Here is a 14,863-nt window from a genome sequence, read left to right as displayed (position 1 = left end):
TGGCAGCCAGAGAGAACTCTTTCTCCCCTTCGCTCGCCTGCTGTTCCCGGGAAGAGGTTGGCTCGTGTGGATATATCTTGAGAGCCATTTGGGCTTTTTGTTTTCAGGTTGCTGGAAAAAAGTCCATTTGCCTTACACATCCAAACTTCTTTCTGTTTGTTTGTTTATTTGAAGCATTTATAATGCTCCCTTCCCAACTGTGATGTCCAAAGGTGGGTTACAAATGTATAAAAACTGTTTAAAACAAATTTTACTGTAAAAAATGACAAAAAGGTCTACATACGAGACCAAGCTTCTCTTTTTCATCATCGCAGCGCAACTGGGGGGTGGACTTGCCGGGGGTGGGCGGGGGGAAGCTGGCAAAAGTCCTCCCCTCCAGTCATCAGAGGGTTCAGTTCCTGTTGTGAATGGCTGCTGTCTGCTTTCATTGCTTCCTCCACCACCAAGAGTACTGGGAGTTGTAGTTCTCTAATTTCTACCAGATTGCTCACCGATCCTCCAAAAAGCCAGAAGTCCTGATATCCTTTCATGAAAGCTGTCGAAACTTTTCGCTGTCATGTTAGAAGAGCTGGAGGTGAAGGAAGAGGTGGTGTCTTGGCAGACACACAGTATCACTGTGTAGCTGAACTGGTTACTTGTTTGTTTGCAGGCTCTCTTCAAGCGGCTGGTTCTCACCTGTAAAGCCTTTTGGCAATCTGGGGCTTGCCTACTTTAGGGACCATCTTTCCCAGTATAATCTCCTGCTCCAGGTTTGCTCTTCTGATCTGCAGTGGCTCATTGTGCTGCCTCCCACAGTGGTCTCGGCCTGCTCTTGGGGCCGTTCCATCAGTGGCCAAAGTTCTGTGGAAAGGTTTGGCAGTAGCAGTTGAGGGGGGGGGGGAAGGTGTTCTTTTCAGGAGGTCCTTCTGTTAACTCGGAGGTTGTTGTGTTAGACAGGAAGCTTATTGATAGTGTGGTTTTAAATTGTCGTTTGTTTTAATATATCAGTTTTATTTCTGACTTTGTTGTGAGACACCTTGGGACCCCTTGGTGGGCATGAGTAGGGGACAGAAAGGCAGTTTATAAATAACAAGACTTCTTTTCTGGTCTCTCTGGTGTTCATATGAACATATGGAGCTGCCTTATACTGAATCAGACCTTTGATCCATCAAGGTCAGTATTGACTACTCAGACTGGCAGCAGCTCTCTGGGGTCTCCGGTACAGGTCTGTCATATCACCTACTACCTCAGCCTTTCAACTGGAGGTGCCAGGTAATGAACCTGCTACCTTCTGCATGCCAAGCAAAGGCTCTACCACTGAGCCATGGCCCCTCCTCAAAGATCCAAGTTCAGGATCAAAAAAGGGCAACTCAAATTATTAAGGGGATGGAACACTTTCCCTATGAAGAAAGGTTAAAGAGGTTAAGGCTCTTTAGCTTGGAGAAATGATGACTGAGGGGTGACATGATAGAGGTTTACAAAAGGAAGTACTTGTCTCCCTTTCTCCCAATGCAAGAACTCGTAGGCACTCAATGAAATTGATGAACAGTAGGTTTAGAATGGATAAAAGGAAGTACTTCTTCACCCAAAGAGTGATGAACATGTGGAATTCATTGCCGTAGGAAGTGGTGGAGGCTACAATCATAGACAGCTTCAAGCGGGGATTGGATAAACATATGGAGCAGAAGTCCATCAGTGGCTATTAGCCATAAGGTATAGCTGGAAGACTGTCTGGGGCAGTGATGCTCTGTATTCTTGGTGCTGGGGGGGGGGGCAACAGTGGGAGGGCTTCTGGAGTTCTGGTCCCGCTGGTGGTCCTCCCGATGGCACCTGGGTTTTGGCCATTGTGTGACACAGAGTGTTGGACTGGACGGGTCATTGGCCTGATCCAGCACAGCTTCTCTTGTGTTCTTATGTCCTTAGGACCCAGTTCTCAGCAAATCAGTGTTCCGAGTGCTCTTCTCCCGGTGGTGTCAGCTGTCTGAATGATAGATCTCCTCTGCTATCATACAGCTCCCTTTCCTTTTAATGGAGAGACTTTTCCTGGTGGATTTATAGCTTTAGCTACCTGCTTATGGATATTTCAGTGCTCACCGTTTCTCTTTCAAAGAAGCAGCAGCTTTCAGGCATTAAAATATCGAGTCTTATTTCACTGGGCCTCCCAAGGTCAGCAGTCTGGTTTCCATTTAAAGGTGGTTGTCCGACAATCATATTGCTGGTTGGTCAAGAGGAGCTGGAGAGCACATCTGGAGGTCCTGAAGAAGAAAAAATATTTACCGTTTTACGAGGAATCATAAAAGCAGACAAAGATCAGCTCAGAGACAAAGTTGGGATTATGATTGTTGTTTTCACTGTTGGACGAGCTGCTGCTTTGGGATGGGATGGCAATGCTGCATAGGGAGCTTTGGTCTGATACAGTGACTCCCTCAGAGATGTAACTGTCACTGTGTGCATAGAGGGGCTTTCCAAGGAGGCTCTGGCGGTGCTGCAAAAGTGCTGTTGAGCTCTGCTTTGGGGGGAAATGATGGCCGCACCAGTGGGCAGGAAAGACGAAAAAGAACAAGGTGCAAAGTAGAGAGTTTATTTAGCTCTTACGGATCCCTACGCGTTTCGCCGTGAGCTTCGGCAGGGGATTTTCTACAGAGATTTTTCAGCTCCCTGTGGGAGCTCTGCTTTTGAACATGCCTCCGAGCTCTGCTTTTAGTGGCAACCCTGTCCAGGGGGGCAGGGGAGAGAGAGGGGAGTGGGGGGGAAGAGAGATCCTATAGGCAGGCAGGCGAAGAAGAGGAGGGTCTTTCCATACCTGCCAGCTGCACTCGTTCACCTCGGACATTACAGGAGAGGGAGAGTGATTAATACTGGGGGAATATGTGCTCTGTGCTACAGTAGCGGCAGCCCCCCTGCTACTGTAGCAGAGAGCGCATACTCACCAAGTATTAATTGTACCAGCCTTCTGGCTTTCCTTCTCCTGTAGCAGCCGAGACAAATGAGTACAGCAAGAAAGGGCATGGGCAGGAGGAGTTGTGGGGGGGTGGGCCATGAGTGAGGGGGGCACCGCCCCTAAATGCCCCACTGTGGTTGTGGGCCTGCTCAAGTGGATAAGCATTTTATTGGCCTCTTAGGTGCTCCTGGTTTTGAATTTCATCCAGGACAGTAAGGTAGATTAGGCTGAGAAAGAGGTCCTGGGCCGTGGTCACCTACCAAACATCATAGCAGAGAAGGATCTGAACCTGGGTCTCTCCAGTTTCACTCAGCAGTCTGACAAGTACACCAGACTTTTACCATGTTGGGTGGTAATCGATCTGCTTCCAGTTTTTAATTTTGATATTTGGATGTCAAAATAGGGACACAGCCTCAAGTCAAGTTGAGCCTTTCTTGGTGGCTGGCTGTTTTACTTTTAAAGGCTTATAGCGAGAGCTTAGTTGGTAGTCACATCTAACTAATCATTTGGTCTCTGCTCCCTTGTCTTTATAGAGGTGGCTGGAAGACCTGTAACACCCCCTTCCCCTGGTTTCTTCTGAGATGTAATGTAACTTACTCCTTGCATTACAATACGGCAGTCAAGTGTGACATGCCTGGAACAGACACCAGATTGCTGTGAACCATTATTATAACACATCCAATCATTTTTAACTACTGACATCACGTAGGGAACAGGAAGGAGCGATCAGCGTCTGTAGCTTTCATCCATTGGTGTCTGCTTTTTGTCATGGGAAATTACAGTAAGTTGTCGCCTTTATAGGTTTTCCAAACACATTTTGAAGCTTTCCTTTAAAAAAACATAGATTTAGTGTTTGATACAATAGATCCATCTGAGAATTTCATTTGTTTTTGATTATCGTGACCAGATATTTCAGGACTGGGCTTTGATTTGTTTTTCTAAATTAGAGGAAACCATGGAGGGAGACGGTGAAGTTTCAGAACTGATTTTCAAAAGCAAACAAGCCAGTTTTGTCGAGGGATTCTTGGGGGGGGGGAGATTAGATTTCCCCCCCAAAGCCATGGGGGCTCTTCACTTCCACACACCACTGATTGCGGCATTTAGCAGTGCAAATTCTGCTTGATTCCACACAGACAAATCTTTGCATACTTTAGAGTCCAAATTAGGGGGAAAAACGGGTTGGATCCCACTAGCGTCTTCACTGATGGAAGAGGCCATTTTTGGCCACCAAGCTGGGGATTGTGGGTTCTGCATGGACAAAAGCCACGCAAGATGGAGTCCCCATGAAGAGGAGAATTGGATGAAACAGAGCAGAAAAGCTAGAAGGATCCAACCAGATTTTGGCAGCCATGTTTATTTTTTTCACATGTCTGCCCTGTTCCTATATAATGAAAAGTGAGGGTTTGGCAGTCCAATATTTACATCAAAAGGTGCACGTTGGTGAGGGGAGCTGAAACTGCCCCCCGTCCTTACGTCACTCCATCACCTGTCAGGTGGACCTGATAATATTAGTACTACGAATATATAGAAATAATCCCTGTTTTCATCTATGAAATATTGGATGGTACGGAATTGGTATGGAAGCCTTGGCAACTGTCCTTCACAATCCTGCTTTGCTGCTGAATTTAAATAGCTTGGCCTGGTTTAAATTTTTGGAGAGCAAAATGTGTGATAACATAAAAGCAACAGGTGTTTGCCACCCAAGAACACCCTGTTTTAAAATAGGACGAGAGAGCTTTGTTTACTGCAGATCTAAGGGAGACATTCTACAAACTGGGAATAAAAACCCTGGAAGTCCAGAGGAAGCACTGGTTTCAGCAAGTGATGGAAAAGCCGCTTTATCGTTCCAGTGGGGCAGCTGACCTGCTTACCTGGCACCCCCCCCCTTTTGTGTGGGAAGAAACACACTGGGCCTTTCCCCCACACATGCCTCCGTTGAGTGTGGAACAGAGGGCATGTGTGGCTCATCAGCTGAAGAAATGTGTTAACAGGCCCATCTGTTTGAGCACAGAGTGGATTAAATCTCATCAGAGAATCGGTGGCCACTGTAGCAATACAGAATTTACTGTATTAAGATGCAGATCTTAACTAGCATGGAGGATAAAATGGGAGGCGGCAGTGTTTCAGGTATCATGGTCCTAAGCTGTTCACGGTGTGTGCCCTGAAACAGATAAGGGTGATTAGTTCTCATGCCCCTTTCTTGCATGCCCAGGGAAATGCTGATCGCCACATTGGGGTCAGGAAGCAGTTTTTCTCAGTTTGACCAGAGATCCTGGAGGTTTTTTGTCATCTTCTGGACATGGAACAATGGTCATTGGGGTCCCTTCCAACTCTATGATTCTGTATGGTTCCTGTATCCAGCTCCCAACAGCAACCTGGTGCATTTTGAACTGATTGGAACTTCTGAACAATCTTCAAAAGCAGCCCCATGTAAAACATGCTTCCGTAGTCTAACCTGGATAGGATCAGAGTGTGGGCTTTGATGCATCACAGTTACTTTTCAGATTCCAGTCTGGGTTTCCTAACAGAAAACAGTTTTACTCATCAGATCAATGAGAGGGCCTGTGCCTAGCAGATCCTAGAATCCTGAGTGTCCTAACTAAAAATTGACTCGGTTTGAGCTTTCCCTTTTTTTCCTTGTGAGAGAATCTCAGAACAGATTCGCAGTCTTACCCACACTCAGAACTGCTGGGTGGATCAGCAGCCAGAAACCATCGCTTGGAGAGCCACTAGTTGGCTGCCCTTCTGTGGATGTGAAGGACAGTGCTTTTCTCTAGTCCCTGTGAGAATAGTAACCCTGTGTCCAGCGTGCTGCTGAATTCTAGCTGCTGGAGGGAAATCACAGGGCGGGAGACATTTTGCCTGCACGTGCTGTTTGTGAGGTTTCCAGAAACCTCTGGCTTGCCGCAGATGGAAACAGGATGCTGGACCCGAGAGACCCTCGATCTGACCCAGCTTGGCTTTCCCTGCATCCGTACAGCTTGCAGCCACTGATAGCTTTCCAGCAGCACCCGACCACTGCCGCTGCTCATTTCTTGCCAGAGGGATCATGCAATCCAACCCCCCCGCCCCAATAGTTGAAGAGCCTTTCTCGAGGGCGTTCCTATAGTGTGCAGTCCATTTTTTCCTCTTACCGTCTTTCATCTTCCTAGTACGTTAGGCACAATGGGGGAACAATCTTTTTTTAGTGGATTCCGGCAGCTCTCTAAATTGTTTACTTGTGCAATATAAACCCTTAACCGGGGTTGTGGGGGGATCTCTCAGAATGAATGAATCACATTTTGGCACTCTTCATATCAGTCTCTTAGCAGGAAGACAAGAAAGGGAATGGTGAATGGTTGATAAGAAGATATTTCCTTTGTGCCCCTTCTAGTCGACGCAGATTCTTTTTGTGGCTTGGCTTATTTTATCCATTAATCCCACTCTCGGCTATATTTGTCCCCTTTGCTAGGGCTGCTGCACTGTTCCATCCGTGACCTCAGAACCAAACACCGGTGTCCTTCTATGGGCTTTTTAGGCTACAGGAACAGAGTGATGCCATCATGTTGTGTTGGGTGGGAAGGGCAGAATTAGGCTTCCTACTGCCCAGCTTAGTAATAGGCAGGCACTTTTTTTTGGCAGGGGGGTGAAAACATCTGGAAGAGGGCAGCCTACATGACAAAAATGTGGGAGTCCCTTCCTTATGAGAAAAGGCTAAAACGTTGAGGTTTCTTAGCTCAGAAAACATCATCTAAGGGGACATGGTAAAATGTTATAAATTATGCACGGGGCAGTAGAAGTCCTGGTCACCAACATAATTTATGGGCAATAGAGGACAGACAAAGAATGGATTTCATCATCATTAATGTATGGGATTCATTCCAAGAAGTGACGATGGCCACTGGGTTAGCTGGTTTTAGAAAGGGAGGTGAATTCCTGGTCGGTGACAGGCCATCAACCATGCTGGCTCAGTGGAGTCTCTGTGTTTAGAGACGGTGTGCTTATGAATGTCAGTTCCCAGGGTAAACGGTGGAGGACGGTGGTTGCTGCTTGTGGGTATCCTGGGAGGATCTGATTGGTCATTGCTGGAAAGAGGATGCTTGACTAGAGGGACCTTTGGTCCGGGGCCCACATATCTGAGGACCGATCTCTTTGCAGACCCATGCACATGCTCAGATGAGTTCAGACGTCAGTACAGTGGATCCCCTTTTGCCAGGGGACAGCAAGACAGGCATCAACAGGTGTTTGGGGTGACTGCCCAGAAGTTGTGGAAAGTTTTCCAGTGGAGATTGACCAGTTCGTTTCCCAGCTGATTTTTAGAAAGACCCGGAAGGTGTGGCTTTTAAAGAAGGCCTTTGGGCAAAGTCTTTTGCAGTATTATTCTGAGACAGCATCAGCCGTGGTTTTGTTTGGTTTTAGGAGAAGAAATTTGTTGGTCATTGTGTGTGTGTGTGTGGGGGGGTTATATACTGGATTTTATATGGGGATAGTTTTAATTCAGATGTTGTATGTCATTCTGAGCTTCCGATGGGGACTAGAGAGATTCCTCTTCTGTTACAGGTTATTGACCATTCTAAGCAGGGTATAAACTTTTGGCTTCTTTTTTTTAAATAAATAAATTTGTTCTGATTCAGCAGTGCTCTTCTTAATTCTTATGAATTATGAAGCCAGCTTGAACTACAAGGAAAGGCAAGGTATCAATATTTTAATTAATAAGTAAATACATAAATGAGCTGCTTTGACGTACAGCTGTGCACATTTCCCAAAAAGTTTTCAAAACCCAGTTCCAGTAGACAGGCAGGTCTCCACCCAGAGGCTCCTCACAATTCAGTTGCCCCTCCTGCCCTCCTCCCTCATTCTCATTCTGTTGATGGGAGAAGAGAGCAGACGAGAGGGCCGGTTGATGCCGGGGGGTGGGGGGGAGTAGACCCAGCAGCAGCAACAGCCTTGCTCAGAATATTTCATCTCATGTCTGGGTGAAGTTCTGGCCACATTGCTGGGAGGAAAGAATATTGTAGATCTGTCCCACTGCGCATCAGGACTAGGCATAGGCTCAGAAACCAAGTGCTTCCGTTCTCTCCTTTTCAGTAGCCACCCCGAGAGGTGTCCTCCCTGCCGCAAGAAAGCAAGCCTGGGAGGAGGGATTGGCCCAGGGGTGTTGTGACTGCTCAGCCCCTATGGCAGCCCCCCCGCTAACCATCATCCTTCCCCACCCCTGGGTTCTGGGAATGTGATCTGGGCGTGGTGCCTTTTCTTGTCTCCTTGTGGTTCTTGTTTGGTTTGTGCAGCCAGTCTGTCCTTTGCTGAAGGCCTCTGCTTTGAATTCTGCACCTTGCCCATAATGGTATATTAATTTTGGATGGGGAGGGCAGAAGAGGTGGTGGTAGCAGAAGCAGAAGAAGAACAAGGAGGAGGAGGAGATTTATTTATTATTTATTATTTTCAGTTTGTATCCTGCCTTGCCGGGGAACTGGATTTATACCCCGCCCTTCACTAAGAGACTGATATTGGTGCTGGGGGGGGACAACAGTGGGAGGGCTTCTGGTGCCCTGGCCCTACTGCTGGACCTCCTGATGGCACCTGGTATTTCTGGCCACTGTGTGACAGAGTGCTGGAGTGGATGGACCATTGGCCTGATCCAGCATTGGCTTCTCTTGTGATCTCTTATGTTACCTGAAGGAGTCTCAGAGCAGCTTACAATCCCTTTCCCTTCCCCTCCCCACAACAGGTAGGTGGGGCGGAGTTTTCCCAAGAACTGTCCTTGAGAGAACAGCTCTGAGAGAACAGGGGCCAGTGGCACTTTGTGGTTGGTTGTCACTGTGTTTGTGAAGTCCAGTCAAGTCCTTTCATCCAGCTGCCTCTTCGTTTCATTAGTCTGGATATCGAGAGCAATTCTAAATGGTTACGACGACTGCGCTGCCAGAGACTTTGTTGGTGTGTTTAAGTAACTTTTTGTTATGTTTCTCCACATGCTGCCAACAAACTATGTATTTCTATGAGCCTTTTTTATACTGGTGGTATCGTGTTTTGAGAATAGCGTTAAATAAAATTATTTTAAAAAAAATTTAAAGAGAGGGAGAGACAGTTGTTCCCGCACTACTCACTGTGTGAATTAATTAAATAATGACTGGCTCCGGGCCCCCAAAGTACCACCCCCGCCCAGAGAGGAGGCTGTACTTTGCGCGACTGACTACTCTGGCCTCGCCTCTTTCCAGTCAGGAGTCCACCAGAGCACGAGTCGTTCACTGCAGCATTGGGTTCAGCCAATCCCCCCCCCCCAGATGCAAGAGAGCTATTGGAGGAGGTTGGTCATTGCGTCTCTGCATGAGTGGCTGCTGGAGGCTCACCTCCCTTCAGTCAGCAGAGCGCACCCAGAGGTCACTCTCACTCCAGTCAATTTAGAAAAGAAGTGCACCTTGGTTATTAGAAATTTCAGAAACACTCTGATTTAAACACTCTGCAGGATTGCAGAATCATACTTTTTTTAAATTCCTAACGTTTCCTGCCTCATTGAGTGTCTCACCCACAATCGTGTGTGTGTGTGTGTGTGTGTGTGTGTATAAGATGCCTTGCCAGGGAGAAAATGAGGACAGAACTGAGCCGTTTGATAAATATACAAATCTCAGAACGCCTGCGCTATTTCTCCGTCACTGTGCCTGATTTCCCATCCTCTCCCAACAGAATTCTTATGGGAAAGCAGACTTGAAAGACATGACAGCCCCGTCCCTTCCTGAGAAAACAGATTGGCTTCCTTTAAGTAACACTCACTTAAGAAACCACCTTTTAGAGCGCAGCAGACTAAAATAGTTTTGGCGAAAATGAGCTGGAGCGTAACTTGAAGCACTGGAGGGCAGTTCTCTTCCAAGTTACATTTCATAGCTGAGCCTGTAAACAAGAGCGCTCACAGGGCGGGCTGGCCTTGCCCATCTTTGTCTCGAGCCTTTTGCTGATTTTCTCCTGCCATGCTGGCTGGACATTATGCATATAGATTCTTGAATGTTCGAGGATATTTTTTTTAGCATCTGTGGATTAGTGGCCACAATCTTGAGTGCCAATTTAAGAGGGGCTAGTTCAGCTAGCCTGATCTCATCAGATCTCAGAAGCTAAGTTTGGTGTCGTGGTTAAGAGCAGCGGACTCTAATCTAGGAGAACCGGGTTTGAGTCCCCACTCCTTCACATGCAGCCAGCCCGGTGTCCTTGGGTCAGTCACAGTTCCTTCAGAGCTGTTCTCTCAAGAGCAGTTTGGTGTAGTGAGAGTCAGTTTGGTGTAGTGGTTAAGTGCGTGGCCTCTAATCTGGGAGAACCGGGTTTGATTCCCCTCTCCTCCACTTGCAGCTGTTGGATGACCTTGGGCAAGCCGTAGTTCTGTCAGAGCTGTTCTCTCAAGGATAGTTCTGGAAAGAGCTCTCTCAGCCCCGCCTACCTCACAGGGTGTCTGTTGTGGGGAGGGGAAGGGAAAGGAGACTACAAGCCACTCTGAGACTCTGAGTGATGAGTGGGGTATAAATCCAATCTCCTCCTCCTCCTCTTCTTCCTCTTCATCTTCGTCCTCTTCCTCTTCTTCTTCTCTCAGAGCTCTTTCAGCCCCACCTACCTCACAGGGTGTCTGTTGTGGGGAGAGGAAGGGAAGATTATAAGCCATTCTGAGACTCCAAGTGAAGGGTGGGGTATAAATCCAATTCTTCCTCCTCTGTCTTCTTCTGCTTCTGCTTCTTCAGGTCGGCCCTGGTTAGCACTTGGATGGGGGACCACCAAGGAAGTCCAGGGTTGCTACGCAGAGGCAGGCAATGGCAAATCACCTCTGAGTGTCTCTTGCCTTGAAAACCTCACGAGGTCAGAAGAAGTCAGTAGCAACTTGACGGCACTTTCCACCGCCGCCGCCGCCACCACCACCACCAAATGCACGAACGAGGTCAGAAGAAGTCAGTAGCAACTTGATGGCACTTTCCACCGCCGCCACCACCACCACCACCAAATGCACGAACTCCTATCCTGTAAAATAAACTGACAGTAGGTCCAGGTCAGGGAGAAGGAAGAAGCACAGCTAAGTGTGTGAAATTCCCTGGCCACCATCTTAGATGGTCTGGCGAGACAAACATGCAGTCCTCGTGAGTCCAGTGGTTGGGGAGGACTTCTGCCTTTGTGTCCTGCTAGTGGTTTCCCAGAAACATCTGGCTGGCCCCTATGGGAACCTGGAGGGTGGACTGGATGTATCTTTGGTGTGACTCAGCAGGAGTCTTGGTGCATTCTTGAAGCTTGTGTGATGTCGCTAACCTTAAAAATGAAATCTGGAGCACTTCCTAAGGCTAGCACATAAATAATCATGTTGGAGCCCTGACAGAAAGTCTGTACAGAGGTTGGTGGTGGTGGTGGCGCAATTCCTGTATTGCAGATGGGAAGTTGTGGGAGAAGAAGAAGAAGGAGAGGAAGAGATTGGATTTATACCCCGCCCTTCACTACGCAAAGGAGTCTCAGAGCGACTTACAAACTCCTTTCCCTTCCCCTCCACACAACAGACACCCTGTGAGGTAGGCGGGGCTGAGAGAACTCTGACACAAACTGCTCTTTCAGGAACAGCTGTGCCAGAACTTGCGACTGACCCAGGGTCACATCAGCAGGTGCAAGTGGAGGAGTGGGGAATCAAACCCGGTTCTTCCAGATTAGTGGCGCAGAAGAGTGGCGCAGGGGCACTCATGAGGAGGTTCCGTTTTCCTCGGAACCCAGTTTGAAATCCACCATTGCAGAGATAGAGAAGTCACACCCTTTGGGTCTCACACCTCATAACTGGTGAGTAAATTTATGGGAGCAATTTATTATGGGGAAGATTATGAATAACCCCTTTTTTCTGACTCTCCCTTGGTGTGGGAACTTTTTGATTATGAGGAAACCTGGGAACTGATCATAAAAATATCTCGCTAGCAAGAGAGTTATCCCTTCTGATAAAAGGGATGATAAAAGGGTAGGAGACTTGCATAAATTGTGGGATTATCTCATTTTAGTTAGGTAGCTTTATGATGAAATTGTTCTTTAATTTAAATGACATTTTGATGTTATGATATGTATTTTCTTGTTTAATAAAAAAAGAAAGAGAGAGAAGTCACACTGGCCCTGCCCAGGATAGCGCGCTGTCTAAGAGCTGGTCCCTGTGTGCATCGTTAGCACTGAATGAAAGCATAATTGCAGGTTAGCCTGCAGTTGTGAGTGAGCCACTACAGGCAAAATGCCACCAAGAGAAACTCTCACGTCAACCCAAACACAAGGCCTTTGTTTTTCCTTCCATTACTCTTTATTATAGTTTTAAAAGCCAATAATTACAAAGATGCAAGGTTACCAGGTATAAAACAACAACAACAATAGAGGGGAAAATAACAATTCCTCCATCACAGTTGTTGTAAACAGATGCATTCGCAAACAACCATAAAAGTTTTTATACATGAGAGCCTTCGCAACAAGAATATTCGAAATTGATCACTGACCAATAAATGCAAGGTGATATCTGCAGGGCTTTGAACCACATCAATCAGTCTTAGCCACATAATCTACTCACTGGGACCAGATTACCATAAATGCCTCCGCTTTGCAATGACCTACACGATTTCCCCCCCACAAAAATGGTGTCCCAAACTTTTGCTGCCCACCGAGCCTCAGAAAGGACACGAGAAGCATACTACCTCAGTGCTCAAGACCGCCTTTGCTGCAGCGAAATGTGAAAAATAAGAACTCTGATGTCCACAGACAAATGAACATTTCCCCAATTGTTTAGCAAAACAGCCGTTAGGTCCTCTTGTACCTTTTCTTCAGCACCCACCCTCAAATGAAAATATGTTCCCTATCTGGCCACCTCCTTTCAGGCATCTGGGTTGACACCCCCCTCCCCCCCCGTGGAGAAAGTTTTGAAGCTTGCATGGAGTTTGGCACTATTGCCTTATGGGACCTGCAGCTTTCAGTGACTGAGGCTGTTCACATGCTCAGCAGCAAATTTGTCAGTATTGAGCAGTTGAGGTAATATATGTGCCTGTGTCCCCAAAGCTATTTCTACAGGGGCACCTTCTGGCCAACTCAGGTTCCCAGGGTGGGCTGGGCATAAACATCCCCAAGAGCTCCCAAAACACGTTGCCTGTATTGTGTCCTCTTACTGTTATTTTCCATCAGACTCTCCATCGAAAAATCTGGCCCCTGATCTTCTGAGAAGAAAACGAGGCACAGGAAAGGAAGCCGTCTCCTGCCAGAAGGGGTCATGGATGGACAGGCCTGTCAGTGACTGTTATTCATGATGGGAAAAATAGAACCTCCATGCTCAGAGGCAGTGTACCTCTGAATAACGGTTGCTGGGGGGGGGCTTTGGCCTCTATGTCACTGCTTGATGCCTGCTTAAGGCCATCAGGCTGGCTACTGTGGGACTAGATGGAGTCTTTTCTGATCCAGCAGGACTCTTAAGACATTTATTCTTAAAAATGCCACAGGACTCTATGTTGAGGTTGGGGAGAATGAGCTGAACTAAAATGCGAATATCCGGGCTGCGTATTAAACACGAGGTTTCTGTATTCCCAACTGCTAGAGAGTACCTCTAAGGGACAAAATATCTGTTTCCTTCCCTTCTTCCCTCTGTTTCTTTGCCATTGGGGAAGGGTCTGCTCTTAAACACACAGAACTGCCACCATGTCTAATTTGGCCCCCAAATGCATGCGGGAATAAAAGCCTTCCGAGTTGACTTTTGGTTGAACTAAAAACGGTGGCTTCGACATCCTCTAGAGGGCGATGTTTTCTCAACTATTGGCCTTGATGTCACGAGCCCACCTTTGGCTCAGTGTGGTGTGTGCGTGAAGCTGACGGCCGATTTATGATGTACGAGGTAGCGATATTATTTTATCTTGCCTTTCTGCAACACGGGAATGCAGTCACAGTCACTTGTTGACTTCTTGTTTGAAAGGTTCTTGGAGCCATTGTTTATAGTTGGGCCTTGGAAAGAATTTGCCTCGGATACCTCTCCTTTTCCCATTCCAAACGACTTTTTAAAAGAACAAAATCGCTTGTGATACTCTGACAGCATCTCCAGCTGGGGCCACGTGCCACTCCTCTGCACCGAAGGGCAGCCAATATGTTACGCAGAATGAGGTGATAAAATCGTGGACCCTGCAACTTCAAAGGGTGACCATTTGGGATAATTTCTCTTAGAAAAACAAAAGCTGTGCTCTCCGCACGAAGTCAATTGAAACTTCACAAAAAGAGTTCTAACATATCCCTCTCCCTGATATGCTCGCTTCGTATATGCAGAGAATATTTTTCTCTCTCCCTAAACTGAGCAAGCATTTTAAAAATAACACCTCTTCCAGCACAATCTGAGTTGCCTCAACTTATTCTACATATTGTGTCGATTAACTTTGGGACTTTTAAAAACTTATCAGTCAGAATCTGTATCTGTCAAACTGGGCCATGATCCACCCCCCAAAAAGTGCTAAATTAAGACATTTGTTAGTCTGTAAGGTACCACAAAACTCCTGGGTTGTTGGGTTTTTTTTATGGGGGGGATGTTTACTGCAATGGTCTAACAAGGTTACGTCTCTGGAGCAATCATTACCTAGGCTAAGCAAAGGGTTACCAACTCTAGGTTGGGGAATACGTGGAGATTTTCTGGGGGTGGAGCCTGGGGAGGTCGAGGTTTGTGGAGAGGCGGGACCTTGGCAGGGTACCCCATTTCCTCCGGGGGAACTGGTGTCTGTGGTCTGGAGATCAGTTGTAATACCGGGAGCTCTCCTGGCCCCACGTGGAGGAGGGCAGCCCTAAAAGGAGGGAAGCAGTGGAGACAGGTGCTTCTTGGGTTTTATGGCCCAGGAGTAATATCTCTGAGAGTGGGCCAAACGACCTCTCACGACAGTGCCGTCCAAAAATGTGAGACAGGGAGAGAAGGCTGAAAAGATTTAAACAGGCGCTTGAATAGGTGGGGATCATAACAATACTTAGCAC

General features: G+C 47.1%; 1 protein-coding gene across 4 annotated transcripts in view; it reads left to right on the top strand.

Moving 5' to 3' along the window:
* The window catches only part of BCAS3 (breast carcinoma amplified sequence 3), an 812,136-nt gene that overhangs the window by 301,111 nt on the left and 496,162 nt on the right, over nucleotides 1-14,863 (top strand). The window lies entirely within an intron of this gene.

The sequence above is a fragment of the Gekko japonicus genome, unplaced genomic scaffold (assembly GCF_001447785.1).
Source record: "Gekko japonicus isolate JY-2015 unplaced genomic scaffold, Gekko_japonicus_V1.1 scaffold348, whole genome shotgun sequence".
Taxonomy (NCBI): domain Eukaryota; kingdom Metazoa; phylum Chordata; class Lepidosauria; order Squamata; family Gekkonidae; genus Gekko; species Gekko japonicus.
This window is presented reverse-complemented; position numbering and strand designations above follow the sequence as displayed.